The sequence below is a fragment of the Pocillopora verrucosa genome, chromosome 1 (assembly GCF_036669915.1).
Source record: "Pocillopora verrucosa isolate sample1 chromosome 1, ASM3666991v2, whole genome shotgun sequence".
NCBI classification, from domain to species: domain Eukaryota; kingdom Metazoa; phylum Cnidaria; class Anthozoa; order Scleractinia; family Pocilloporidae; genus Pocillopora; species Pocillopora verrucosa.
This window is the reverse complement of record NC_089312.1, coordinates 20,060,158-20,075,137: the sequence shown is the minus strand read 5'-3', so window position 1 is coordinate 20,075,137 and position 14,980 is coordinate 20,060,158. Positions and strand designations below refer to the sequence as shown.

The following is a 14,980-nucleotide window of genomic DNA, read 5'->3' as shown; positions in this document are numbered from 1 at the left end:
CTAGAGCTCCGGCGAATATTCTGGTGTTAATTACCAGGTATACTTTGGAAGCTTTCAAGCAAACTCACAAAGTGAGACCTGAAACACCTCAAGATCTTCGTGAGTTCTTTCAGTTGACTTTTAACTTTATGAATGGGTTTTGATAAAAATATTGATATTGTTTTATCATATATCCTGGCATAGACGTTTAGACGTTTATTATTAAGAATACCTTAATAGCAGCTGGAAGCTGAATTACAAAGGTGTACAAATTATATAATAGAACTATACAATAAAATCAAACCTAAAAGGGAACTAATTTACATATGGGCCCATATACAATTGTAATAGATGTCAATTAAAATGTCTTGCGCTTGTTGGAATGAAAGTATCTCTGAACCGATTTGTTTTAAAGGAAACTCTAAATGGTCTGCGTCGTCGTAACTCCATAAGTTGATCTCGGTTGTCGAAAGGCAGTAAGTGGTACAAACAATCCAAGGGATTGGAGACGATGTTGTTAAAGAATTTTAAGCAAAGGTCTTCCCTCCGATCCCTTAGGGTTTTCAGCTCTGCCATCTGAAGCACTTCTCTATAATGATTATCATAACCGTATATAATTTTCAAGGCTCTCTTTTGGACACGCTCTAAACTTAAGCTCAAATAATCGGGGAGACTATAATGGTAGACCTGACATCCATAAAGTAAGACGGATTGAATGCAAGCAACATAAAAATTCACTAATTCTGGTGATGGTACCTTAGCTCGCTTTAACTGAGTTAAAAAGTAAAGGCGCTTAGCGGCCTTTTTAATCATCTCAGTAACGTGAGTGTTCCACTTGAGGTTGTCTTGAAAATACACACCCAGTAATTTCACGACACTAACGGCGCTAACCTTAGAGCCATTAATTTCTATGAGATCGTAGGAAGGAGGGGAGCGCACGAAGGAAACTCTTAGCTCATTACATTTTTTCGGATGAAGTTGAAACGAGTTAAGTGTTGACCAGGTAGCTACTTCGTTTATCATAGACTGAGCATTGCTAGGACCACCCTTGCTTATGATTTCATACACTGTCGTGTCATCTACATATTTTATACAATCACTGGCTGATGGTACTTTCAAATCATTTATCATAACCAAGAATAGCCACGGTCCCAATTTTGTTCCCTGCGGTACTCCTGCTCGGACCGATCCCCACTCTGAGAGACAATCATGTGCAAGTTTGACCCTTTGTTTCCTATCTTTAAGAAAGGCTATTATCCAATTAATGATGTAAGGGTTGATATTGTAGGTCGAGAGTTTCGATAGCAAGAGGCTGTGATCTATCAGATCGAAGGCTTTTCTATAGTCCAACGCAAAGATCCGCATGGTGTTCCCCGTTCCGTCTGTTGCTTGCGCCCAATTGTGCATCAGGTTTATTTACATTTCATACATCTCTAGCCAAAAAAAGATTTTGAGTTTCCAAGAACATATTAACTCAAATTTTGCTAAACAATTACCACATGTCCTTTCAGAGGACTTTTTATGTGAAACTCAGGGAGCAAGCTTGTATGCCAGCAAGTGGAAGATTTTGATCAGAATTAAAATGATCAGTTTAACAATTGTTACAAAGGGGATGAATATTTAATGATCATATACAGAAGTTTAACATTGAAAACTCTGTTTGAAGCCAGTTTTGTCTGAATGGAAGTAATGGGATTGCAAGAGGAAAATTGTTTTTAGATTTCTCTCTGGTAGGTGCTTTACCAAGGTGGCCATCTTCTTCAAATCTTATTTAAAGCAATTCTTAATTGGTTGTTGCCTACCTTGTTTATAGGGAATTAACACATGAGGGGGTGAAGTCCTGGGTAGCTAAAAGTGAATTAAAATTGTGTTGGGTTTACCAGCTTATCAACTAACTTTCAGCTAAGTCAACTAACTTTGACTTCTTGACTGACTTACGAACTGACTACATGACTAACACTAAATGACTGATTGCAAAATACAAAAGCTATCAACTTTGTTTGCCAACTGTTTCCCAGAAATGGAAAATTGTTATTGGATCGTTATCAAACTTTTTGTGTAAACTGATGTTGCAAGGAAAACATTAAAAATATGTTGTTTTTTTTTCAGGATGTATGCCAACCTTCAACCATGTTTATTGATGATTGCTTTACTGTGGATTCCAATCATTGGCTGACACAGGTAAACAAGATCCTGGTAAACAAAGTTTTGGTTTGTTTGTAGTTTACCTTTGTGAAGTGCATGAAAGATGGGAAATTTTTTTCTTATGCTTTTTCTTATTCCTAACTGCATAGAACATTTATTTAGAAACAGTCTTAACCAGCTATCCCCTTCCCTGCTGAATAAAAAATTTCCAAATAAAGTATGCATATATTATAGTTGAACCCAAATCAATTTTTCACCTTTCAAATGGTTCAAAGGATCTCTAAAAGGTTGTTTAAATTAAACACAAACATACACACACTGTAACTGCATTTTAATACCCAGATTAGAGCAAAACACTTTTTAACTGTAGAACTCAATAATATCTTTTGTAACTGTCACTGATAATTTCTTTGTTTCCTACCTAAGATAGAGAGATACTCTTCCTGTTATCTCTTGGCGGTTGTGGTAGTGCAAGTAATTCATGAGATAAGTTAACTTATACAAAATAAAATACAGTGTTGTTAAGTCCAAGAAAAAGACCTAAAAAATATACAGGAATATCCAAACTGTTTTGGATACTGGACTGTCTTTAAGCACTGATCAGGTGTTTGACTTTGTACAAGAGATGGGAGACATAAAGCTGGCCTCTCAGGAGGCTGTTGTCACCCAAAATATCTCTTCCTTAGTCTTGATCTTTGATGCAAAGACTTGGTCCTTAAAAAAGAGGATAAAACTGTTTTGGACAATGGACTGTCTTTATGTCCTGATCAGGTGTTTGACTTTGTACAAGAGATGGGAGGCATAAAGCTGACCCTTCAAGGGGTTGGTGTCACCCAAAAAAGTCTCTTCCTCAGTCTTGATCTGTGATGCAAAGACTAGGTCCCAAGAAAGAGGATGAAACTGTTTTGGACAATGGACTATCTTCATGTGCTGATCGGGTGTTTGACTTTGTACAAGAGATGGGAGGCATAAAGCTGACCCTTTAAGGGGTTGGTGTCACCCAAAAAAATCTCTTCCTTAGTCTTGATCTGTGATGCAAAGACTTGGTCCCCCCCCCAAAAAAAACGGTTTTGGACAGTGGACTGTCTTCATGTGCTGATCGGGTGTTTGACTTTGTACAAGAGATGGGAGGCATAAAGCTGACCCTTTAAGGGGTTGGTGTCACCCAAAAAAATCTCTTCCTTAGTCTTGATCTGTGATGCAAAGACTTGGTTCCCCCCCAAAAAAAAACTGTTTTGGACAGTGGACTGTCTTTATGCACTGATTGGGTGTTTGACTTTGTACAAGAGATGGGAGACATAAAGCTGGCCCCTCAAGAGGCTGGTGTCACCCAAGAGATCTCTTCCCTAGTCTTGAACTGTAATGCAAAGACTAGGTTCCCCCAAAAAGAGGATAAAAATGTTTTGGAAAATGGACTTTCCTTATGCTTTATGATCGGGTGTCTGACTTTGTGCAAGTGATGGGAGAGATAAAGCTGACCCTTCAAGGTGTTGGTGTCACCCAAAAAAATCTCTTCCTTAGTCTTGATTTGTTATTCAAAGACTTGGTACCCCCAAAAAGAGGGTAAAACTATTTCGAACAATGGACTGTCTTTATGAGCTGATTAGGTGTTTGACTTTGTGCAAGAGATGGGATGCATAAAGTTGCACCTTTAAGGGTTGGTGTCACCCAAAAAATCTCTTCCCCAGTCTTGATCTGCGATGCAAAGACTTGGGCTCCTTAAAAGGAGGATAAAACTATTTTGGACAATGGACTGTCTTAATGCGCAGATCGGGTGTTTGAATTTCTACAAAAGAAGGGTAATTAAGGGTTGACCCTTTAAGGAGTCGGTATCCTCTCAAAAAAATTCAGAAAAGGTAACTGATTTTAGATAATATTTCATACCCTTAAACTTGCAAGTAAACGGAAAGAAAAAATCTAGATGATTTTTTTTTTATATCTGATTACAGGATTCAAGTAAGAGTGGGACTATCATGGTATATAATCGTCTTGGATTTCAGTAGATTGTGATCAATTCTATGAGGTGTCTAAGGCAAGTGGTTTGTTATCATTAAGAAGCTACACGTAATCAATCGAGGCTGACGCACACAACATAGGAGCATCATTTTAGATATTTTTATGTCGTGGGCTTGGGCTTCTTTCACAGCGGGTTCAGTCAATCAGAATTTACTTTGAAGGATGGAATATAAAGAATGTAAAGCGCTTTCCAAGCGTTGCGAGTACAATTTACGGCTTATGCACAGTTCTTCAACAAAATCTCGCAATGGATACGTCAATCCGCAACTAGCATACAGCAAAGCAAAACAACCTACTTACGGCCAACTAATGAAATTCAACATTCAGCTTTTTCGGAGGAAGAAGGGCTCGAACAAATTATTTCGCCGTAATGGAATATAACTAAAGGTCACTTTTTCAGAAGAATGGAAGGATTTACTTACCTAACTTACAGAAAAGTTTATGCTCAGGGAAAAGAAAAATTTATGTACCGACGCAAAATGATACAGCCTTAACCGATGAACATGATCACATTGCGGAAACTGTGATTTAAACGCAAAATCGAATAAATACGAGGTGAAAAGACTTTTTCAGGTAAAGGAAATAGTTTTGGAAAAACAAACCGAAAACCAAAAATCCAAACCATAAATCCGAGCAGAGAAAACGAGGTTCCGTAACTTACAAACGTACCTTAAAAACGAAGTTAATGAAATATTTGTTATATCTCTTGATTCAATTAGAGGGGGAGGTTTTAATCCGAACAAACATTTTGATTTCGCGGGCCGAAAACTTTTTCAGAAGAATGGAAGGATTTACTTACCTAACTTACAGAAAAGTTTAAGCTTAGAGAAAAGAAAAATTTATGTACCGACGCAATGTACAGTGACCTACGGCCCACTTAAGTGACCAATCATAGCGCACGTGTGAACCGAGAGATATGATATGCTTATTTATTCGTCGACAGCATTTTACTCAGCTGTACGTCTTGTCTCTCGACGATTTCTTGATTCAGGCGCAATCCTCTCTCAAACAATTAGTTAGTTATAGAAGTATTCTTCGTTTCAAAAGCACCGTGTGAAGTGCACAAATAACAAGAGAAATCTTTGCGCTACTGAAAAGTAACGCGCCAAGTGCACAAACAACAAAGGTGTTTCTCGTTCTAAAAGCAACGCGTGAAGTACGACGAATTAATTGGCGAATTGGACAACCCTTACAGTCGGTGAGAGTTAGAAAAACCCATTTTTACATTAAGTTTTGTCGTCATTTTTATAGGAATGATGGACCATTTAATTCGTCGGACATAAAACTCGATTCCAATCCTCTAATAACTAACTACTAGGGACCTACCCTTGGGTTACTTTTTTTTTCCAACTAATTCCTTTTAGTGAATTGCATCTGTTAATACTGATATAAGTCAAGGAGCATCGTCGTCATGTTTTGAATCGTGTTTTCGCGGCACAATATCGCATTTTATTTTAACGAAGCTGCAGAATTTAACTGGTAAAACTTAGATAGGTACCAAACATACCAATTTTGCGAGATAGCCACAAACTAATTAGGAACAACAATGGAGGTAACAAGTTTAGAAAGAGTGCAGTGGGAGAGGAGTGGTAAGTGAAATTACAGTTCAACGAGAACTTTTTAAAAGACTCCTTCATGGGAACATTTTTCGAACTCTTTTGATTGATTCATTGTTTCGCCTCATTAATTTCTTCCTCTTGCACATGAATCATTCTGTTATGACGGTCCATGAATTGTCTGTGAACAGTAAATTATTAGAACTGCCGACTAGTAAGTAAATAATAACCGCGTCCCTGTCCTCTTTCAGCCATCGTAGCGTACAAAAGAAAGTCAAGGGAGGCGAGAATACTTTTTTTCTGGTGAGTGTAACTACGTTGTACACTGAAGCGAAAACTTGTGAAATGGTCATGGACAAATATTAACTTTGGAAAGAAAACAAGACTATTGGTGGTTCTCCTGTCGTCGGCCAACCCTTTTCACACCCACTTTTAACCAGTTTTGTGAAGTCTTTATAAAAGTTTTCCATCTGCTAGTAACATTCATTTCAAACGGATAAGTTTTGTGTAACTGAACGTCTGTCTAAATACGTGCTTTTTCCAAGGTTGATATTTTTCTTTGATTGGAGGACTTGTCAGTAACTGTGGCTATGTGTTACATAATAAGTGCTGTATATGAATCCTCGTTCTTCATTTCTACACAAATTTCACGAAGATCAAGAAAGAGGTCAAGAAAGAGTGGGCATTAATTGGGGATCGCGAGTTAGACAGTTTTGTCAATTGTCAGAAAGAGTTGCCTGCCTTGTGATACCAATATCTTCTAACACGAATGTCTATCATGACAGACGTTTGGTGAGAACAGGTTCTCAATCCCGTTCAGAATTTCCAGCCTAATTTCAAGGAAATATGGGGGGAAAGAACGCATTGATTGTTTAGTTCCTTGGGTGTGAAAGCCATACCCATATTTTCTCAATTCGCGTCTTTTTGACTGCGAGGAAGTACAAATGATGTTTATTGATTTCTAGAGATTTACCAATGTACATCTTTTCTTCTTTCAGGTCAACCTAAGAAAATTATAAAAACCGAAATTTGGGGTCCGATCCGCCACCGTCCCGTCTCATACTGTTTCTTAAGTATTTATTAAAGCTGGCTATCTTGCGCATGTGTATTAAGACAGATATTTGGTTCAGAAAAAACGCATGCGTTTGAAAATGTACGTTACTCCCATAAGGTAGACAACTTTTACAAATACATCAGAAAACTGTTTGCGGGAGGTGGGTGCGGCGGGGGAGGTCGGATGGGTAAAAACAACTTTATTAAAACTATTGTAATATTAGTGTAGTATGAGAATTATTAAAACTATTGTAATATTAGTGTAGTATGAGAATGTGAGAAAGTGGCGGGTGTGGTGTTAGATGGTGAACAGGGAATCGTTTTTTATTTCCTTCCAAGGCAGATAACTGTTCTAAACTGTCTAATAGAGACAGGTGTGGTGGGGGATCGTGGACGGATCGAACCCCAATGTTTCATTTTATTATCTGAATCGGGGGTCGATCCAATTTAGCTTTCTTTTCAAGATTGATATTTGTCTTTCCCATGCTCAAGATAATCGTGTTCCTTGGTATTCAGCTTTAGGAGGTCGAAGAAACCTGCAAAACAGGAAAATGAAATCATGACCAAGCATTTGAGCCATAAGAAGCATTGACAGTAATTATTGATGATACGACAAACAATAGCTTATAGGAAAGAGAAAGAGAAAGAGAAATAAAAAACACCAAAAAATCACCGGCGATTTCATTTCGTTACATGACACAAGGCTGAAAAAAATAACTGACCTAACAGAACCATTTTGATCGCTGGAATAAGGCCCACTTGCAAATAAATTGTACTGCACGACAACGAAATTAAAGAAAAAAATTCTCTAAAAATTGGGTCTGACAGAACACTGAAGCGAAAAGCACTGAAGACAAAAAAATCACTGTACTAAATTTGATGAAATTGTTGAAGTCAAACCTAACGGTATTTTTGAACCTTTATGCAGAATCAACCTCGCAAGGTTTGAAATTCTTCACTGATTTGATTTTCTGATTGTCGTGTTCTGACCTAAAGACTGCTGCTCCAAAACATTTTGCGAGTGAAAGTGATAAACGATCAAAAGTAAGTTGACAGCGTCTCGTTGCCAAACTTAACATCTGAATTAAGAAGATTTGGTTTCTGTAAAATATGACTGTAGACTAAGTAAGATGGAGAGCTTTCTAACCTGTAATTTCAGCCTGAAACTCTAAATCACGATAGACATCGTCTATTGGGCTGAACAATAGCTCAGCAGGTGCGTCTTAAAACTTTGTACATTTCTAAGCCGTCCTCTGCAAGATAAGAACGTGAAATCACCAAAATTTGCGTGGTCTGAGAACGGAAACCTTGCTTGCAAATTATTTAAGTTTCCACTTGGAACTTAACGCTGCTTACTTACATGTATGTCATGCTGAAGGTAAGCTTGGTGTGGCGCCGTAAGAGACGGTTAACACACCAGCCAATCGCGAAAGAAAATAATTTTATAAACGTCTTCCTCGGCGTTGCCGTCCTGACTAATGTAGGTCTCTAATATCTTAAGGATAATGGCGTCAATCCAAACATTTTACCGTCCCCCCCTCCCCCCAACAAAGTGGGTCGACCAATGAAAATTTCATGACCCGTAGTTTCTGTAATGGTCCTATAATGGTAGACAGTCATCTAAGTAACAAAAACAGTCAGTAAACTTGACATATTGTGTCCTGATTTATAGATGAATCGCTGTCCGCAGTCGCACAAGCAGTAACTACAATTTGTTTGTCAGTGTTCAAGAACTTCACAAAAGTCTTACAACAAGTAGCTTTATGGTAGAAGCGCACCAGCAAGTTGTTCAGTCTCTAAGTCACTCAGCCAGTCATTTGGTCTGTTAGCCATCCAACCAGTCAGTCAGTCAGCCAGTGTCAGGTCAGAAAGCCCACCAGCCACACAGTTAGTCAATCAGTCTCTCAGTAGGCGGGTCAGTTGGGCTGTAAGTCAGACGGTAAGCCAGCCAACCAGTCAGCAGCGTTTGTACCCTTTTTCAGAAACAAATTTCACGTACTTTTCCCGGACTTTCTCAGGACTCCGACTGATTTTTCCAGGACTCCAAATTTCACCTCAAATTCTTTCATTCCCAAGATTTCAAAATCAATTCTCCAATTCTTTCTTGTAACGCACACTCTGAAAATTTTATTGCTTGAGTTCAGCAGATTTCCAGGCCTTTCCAGACCTATAGTCTTTTCCAGGACTTTCCAGTTCTGGAAAATGTTGAAACAAAATCCCAGGACTTTCCAGGTTCTCCAGGACCCACATGAACCCTAGTTAAGAAGTGAGTCAGTAGGGCAGCCTGCTAGCTAGCTAGTCGTCAGTCATTTAGGTGGTTAGCAAGTGAGTCAGTCATTCAGTCTCAGTCTCTCAAATGAAAATGCAATGACTCATTTTATTTGTAGTCTGTACTTGTTTAGAATATCTGAATTAATCCTTTCTTCAGCGGGACAATTAACCAGTCAGTGTCTCAGTCAACCAATCAGTCAGACAGTCAGTCGGCCAGCCAGCCAATTAGCCAATCTGTCAGTCTATCAATTAGTCTCTCAGCAAGCCAAAGAGTCAGACAACCATACAGCTAATTACTCAGTCAGCCATTAAGTCAGTCAGTCCATCTGCTCTGACAAAGGGTTACCACTGGAATCGTCAGCTTTGAAATTCTTTACGGTGGCAAATTTACGTTACCAACTCAGTTTATAATACTAAGTTACCCTGTTAGTCTGTCAGTCAGTCTGCCAGAGAGATGGCAAGCCAGTCAGCCAACTTACCAGCCAGCCAGTGAATCAGTCTCTCAGTCAGTCAGTCTGTCAGTCAGTCTGTCACTCAGCTGGCCTGTTAGTTTCTCTGTTAGCCTGCCAGCCAACCAGGCAGTCAATAAGACAGTCAGCTAGCACAACAGTCAGTCAGGTAGTCAATAACCACATATTGTAATTAAGGAGATTGAAACTTGATTATTTACCAGTGCATGGCTTCAAATAAGACACAACTTCTGCAACCGCACAGCTTGACCAATTGATCCATGTACTGAGATTGTTTCACAACAAGAACCATCATTCAAGACTAATGAACATTCCACTTCAACTTATGCAGTTTTAAGCCATGCAGCAAAGGCTCTGAGCTCCAAGAGTGAAAATCCTGAAAGAAAAAAATGAATATCTAACAAGTATAGAATATTAACTACTATTAACTATTCACATTAAATATTGGATGATAGTTTGAGGAGAAAGTGGGGAAAAAAATGTAATTTCTGGTCATGATACTATGTTTAATATGGTTGGTTCAAATAACTCAAGGTGGCAGCAAGACCTTCCAACATGGTCACAGCAGTCATAGGTTTTTGAAATTCCTTGACAAATGTTAATTTTCCTGAACCCACTGAGTTCGCGATTTCCCAAAGAGTCCTTAGAATGGCCTCCAGCCTTCTCTCTTAGCCATCCTGTACACCCATAAATTTATGGTTTCATAAAGTTACATACAGTGAACATGAATGGATAGTTGCTCATAGGTAACATGGAAAAAAGATTGACTTTCTAGAAAAACCCAACATCAAAAGTGTCACCACCTTACATCATAAAAGGGCCAAGACCGGATGGCTGACTGCATATTTCCTTGAGATTTCACTTTTCCCTGAATTCTTTCAAAAATGTAACTTCTGCCTGACACAAAGTGAAATTTGCTGACTTTTCCCTGACCTTAAACAAATTTATTTTTCCCTGACTTTCTCTTGACCTGTGGCAACCATGTTTCAATGTGTGAAAGACCCCAAATTGCCAGATACATCAATAATAATACTACAAGAACTTATATAGCACCATTTCTGTGAGCTCAATGGCGCTTTACAATAATTGCAATTCTAAAAAATAAAAAACATTTGAGTTAATAAAGAAAATATCTAACAGTTGTAAAAATTTATTTCTAAAAAATAAGATACAATCAACTTGCTAAAATTAACTTAGGAAAACATATACAATAAAAAGAAAAAAGAGTAGTCAACTAACTAATAAAAGCCTCTCTAAAAAGTACTGTTTTAATCATATTTTTAAAAACATCAAGGTTCTGGATTGATTTGATGTCATTGGTTAGATCGGTTACATTAAATCTAGGACATGGAATTCCTAAGGCCCTGAAAAACTTAGGACATAAAAAACTGGAGGCCTACTACCCTTAGAGCAATTCAATGTGGCCAACACACTAAAATGTAATCACTTGAAATATGCAAAAGAAAGAAAACAAAATCAAAATCTATTGTAATTTGATGGATGGGGTTGTGGAACAATGACTGAGCGAAAAAGTGCCATATATGGCCAATTCCACCTTGGAGGACAACCCCAGGCCAGCAATGCCCCAAATTCTGAGGGCTCTTAGACGGGGCCAAATAAACATATAAAATTTGACTTAGTACCAAGTATCCAGGTCTCAAAGCCTGACTTTTTAATGCAAAGTCCAGTCTCTCTATGGGTCAGCCAGGCAGCCAACCAGACAGCTAGTCAGTCATTTGGTTGGTCAGCTGGCCAATCTAGCTCTGAGTGAGTGAGTGAGTGAGTGAGTGAGTGAGTGAGTCAGTCAGTCAGTCAGTCAGCCAGTCAGTCAGTCAGTCAGTCAGTCAGTCAGTCAGTCAGTCAGTCAGTCAGTTGGGAAATCAGTGTGTAAGTTAGTTTGTGAGTCAGCAAGTAGGCCAGCCAGTCAGTGCATCTCTCAGTCAGCCAGTTAACTAGTCAGTGCATCTTGCAGTCAGCCAGTAAGCTAGTCAATGCATCTCACAGTCAGCCAGTTAGCCAGTCAGTGCATCTCTCAGTCAGCCAGTAAGCCAGTCAGTCAGCCAATAAAATTAAAGAAAATTCTCAAATCATTGTGTATCACTGCCAAAATTTGCCAAAGTATTTAAAAAAACATTTTAAGGTTACTTTCAGCAAAGTAGGGTGTCTTTTGGAAATATTGTGCCATGTGCACTACTTTTGAGGGAACAATGGAAAACTGTATGTCACTGTAAAGCTTATAGGGTATCTATTAAGAAAATAAAAAAAGTTTTCACAGTTTTTGTTTAGGTAGGCATGTGCAAGCCTTTTAGCACAAAATTAATGGTGTTTACTTTATTAAATTACCAGCCTCTGTGTTTCCACAGACCTTCAAACAAACTGGACAGTATCACTTGGCAGATTATAGGCTAACAAACTGTGTGAGACTTTGGAAAATGCTTTGGTTGTTGTTATGCTATGCGATATATCACAAAAGAAATATTTCACATTACACAAAAGCCTCACAAAATTCATAGTGTCAACATCTGATAAACATTCTGAACAATTATCAGGAAAATCCAACAAATCTAGATACCTTCTTAAGAAAAATTACAGTTCCATAAATTTGACTTAAAAAAATCAAAGATTTTCAACAGTAAGAGTCTAACCATTACAGTAGACCTTCAAGGGTTTCTTCCAGGAAGCAGCACCTACATGTATATGCATTGCTTGTGTAATAAAATCTTAGCAAAGTACTATAAAGCAAAAAAACTTTGACATAATGAAGAATCTGACATAATACTATTTTACTGATTTTGTCCAGTGGTAAGTGCACTCAAGCCCTAAAAAGCAAAATTAACAATGTTTGAAATTTGATTGCATTCATGGCAAAATTAATTGTGTCAATAAGCAGACTACAAATTGAGTGAGTTAAGGGCTTTTTCCACTGTTGGTTACCAAGATAACTATATTTGCTTATGTTCATCACATAAGAAGGCATAAAAGAAGAAGTATTTAGAATATCAAAAGAGTCACTCTCCCTTTGGCATGTCAACATCTAGGTAACATTTTGGCCAAATTTTATAGAAATCTGTCAAATAAACAACCCTATTAATTGGCTTGAAAGTAAGGGAACACTTTCAAAAATAAACCCTGAGTTTTCTGCTATTTATGTTTTACAAGCTTTAATCATACTTTGTCAAAGAGGTTTTTAACTAATAAAATGAGAGCTTTGGATGCCCAAGTGCTCCGAAAAAAATAGCCTTTCGAAATTCTCTGGATATCTATTATAGCTGTCAAAGTCTGGATACGAACACATTTATTTTCTTACCAAACTGTAGATATAAAAAAAATTATGTTTGCCCAGGTGAAAGAGCGAAAAAATTTTAAAAAGTTTGGCCTAAGTTCAGGCCCTCTCTAAACAATGTGCCTGATCATACAGGACTTTAAAGAAAGAGTCCTAAGGCTGTAACCTTGAATAAAATTTATTGTAAATCAAACCGTTTGATTCCGTTTGATGAAAGCAAGGTATAAAACTCCAGTAAATCTCATATAAAAGTGATTAGAGTGGTGTTTAGCTCCAGACAGTGAATTTGGAAAGAAAGATTTCTTTTTTCAAATTGACAACAACAAAAAAATTATTTTTGATGAATTTTTGCTGAGATTTCATTATAAAAAAACTTTAAGTATCACTGTTAATTATTACTACCTCACCATCATAAAATCATCATAGATCATCATATATCATCATTATAAATCTTTAATTCTTGATTTAAGTATTAAACAACGCCAGAAACGTTTCCAAAGGGGATTCCATTCGACTCTTTTAAATCCATGATCAACACCACATAAAAATACCCTTCCATGTGCACTCATTTGTACGTAATGTCCAATAATTAAACAAGTGAGACGCCAACAATTATAACATCGAGCGGCGATGAAGTGGCCGGGTACACTACAGGTACTATCACCAGTTACTCATACAGACTGAAAACCCTACAACTTAGAGAAAACAGTTAATCAATTGGACAAACCTACCTTATGTAGTTGTTGTTTGGCATTATTTGCATTCCGTTTCTTGTCCACATGTTCTTCTTTTGAACGTTTGGCAGCCACTTTATCCGGTGTTTTTTCGCATTAAACGTGCCATAAGTAATATCAAAGATGATACACTCATACGCGTACTTAGCCCTAGCTTGAAGATAAAACCAATAGTCAAAGAGGAAATTTCAAGACTTCGACCGCCATGTTACATTTTCTTTCGTTACCAGTTCTTTCGCGTCTTTCAGATATGTTCTGTGGGACAGGGAAGGACTAGGTCCTACTGGAGCGTAAGCCCTCAGTATCAGGTCGTTTCGAACCAAAATGCGGTCGATTGCAACCAGGTTTGGATCGGTTCTTACCCAAGTTTGAGTCGGTTTGTACCCAAACCGCTAGTCAAATCATTCATTTATCCGAAATACCTCACGCACGAGCGCGTGAACAGATATCAATCGTTGCGAAGGACAAGTTGGTGAAGTCAACCGAGTAAGATAAAAACAAAGTTCTCCTGTCAGTATATTTGAGACCTTCTTAACAAAAACAATTTAAGTATTGCCCTGCGGAAGTGTAGCATTTTAAGGTTAGGGTTTTTCTATTATTTAGACTACTGACTTTTTTGTTAGACAGCTCTTGTAGATGCGATGTCTTTTCTCCAATTGTTAACATGGAAAACTAAGTTTATTACTTTGGAAACGACCGAGCAGGGTACGCAACGACTCAACTGACTGGGTACGAAACGATCAGTGACCAAATAAGACAAAATAAAAAATCAGACACTAGTGTCCATAATCAAAAATCATACTCTAGAGTCCAAAATGATAAATTGGACACTAGTGTTGACAAACAAAATTTTGACACTATTGAGTGAAAAAAAATCTTAAAAATAAAAATATTCTGTCATTCTACCTTTCCAAAGATTTCACCGTTCCATCATTTTTCAAATAGGGTCAAACTAGGTATCGTACCTTGCACTTATTTAGCAGCTCTTTTGAGCATGTCTCTAATGAAATGATAAAATGCTCTCTTCAAGGACAAAAATTTTCTGAAAGTTTCCATGATGTTCATATCATACCTACTTACTGATTAATATTTGCGCAGCTGTGTCATTCCCTCCTGGCTGCTATCTATATTTGAGACTTTGGAAAATTTCTTTAATTAGCCTATGAGGATGTTTTCCCTTGAATAAGGTAAACATGAGCACTTGTTAGGGGGGGTTGGGGAGGTTCTTCTATAGACAAGCATTCCCTCCAGAGAGAGCAATAGTACCACTGGTTGATTCATGTCTCTGAATTTCACTTGAATAAGCTTTGGTAAATGGTTCAGTAAGCTCAAAAGAATTACAGTCAAATCCATGAATGGGCCCCAGTATGTAATAGCAGTATCGGAAAGTCTAGATTTTCACATGGATACTGTTTTTTGTTTCTGAACATGATGAGTTTATGAAATAATTAAGAGTATCCACTTTGCTGCTTT

General features: G+C 37.8%; 1 long non-coding RNA gene across 2 annotated transcripts; it reads right to left on the bottom strand.

Annotated features, from left to right (window-relative positions):
• Positions 1–6,630: 6,630 nt before the first annotated feature.
• LOC131791824 (uncharacterized) lies at positions 6,631–13,708 on the bottom strand. 2 transcript variants are annotated; one of them, XR_010718142.1, is made up of 4 exons: positions 13,505–13,708; positions 9,691–12,309; positions 7,897–8,002; positions 6,631–7,285 (listed from the first exon to the last, which is right to left on the bottom strand). It is a non-coding gene; the product is annotated as an uncharacterized lncRNA (long non-coding RNA). The 2 variants fall into 2 exon arrangements; XR_010718141.1 differs by having other exon boundaries at positions 9,691–9,866.
• Between the last annotated feature and the right edge of the window lie 1,272 nt (positions 13,709–14,980).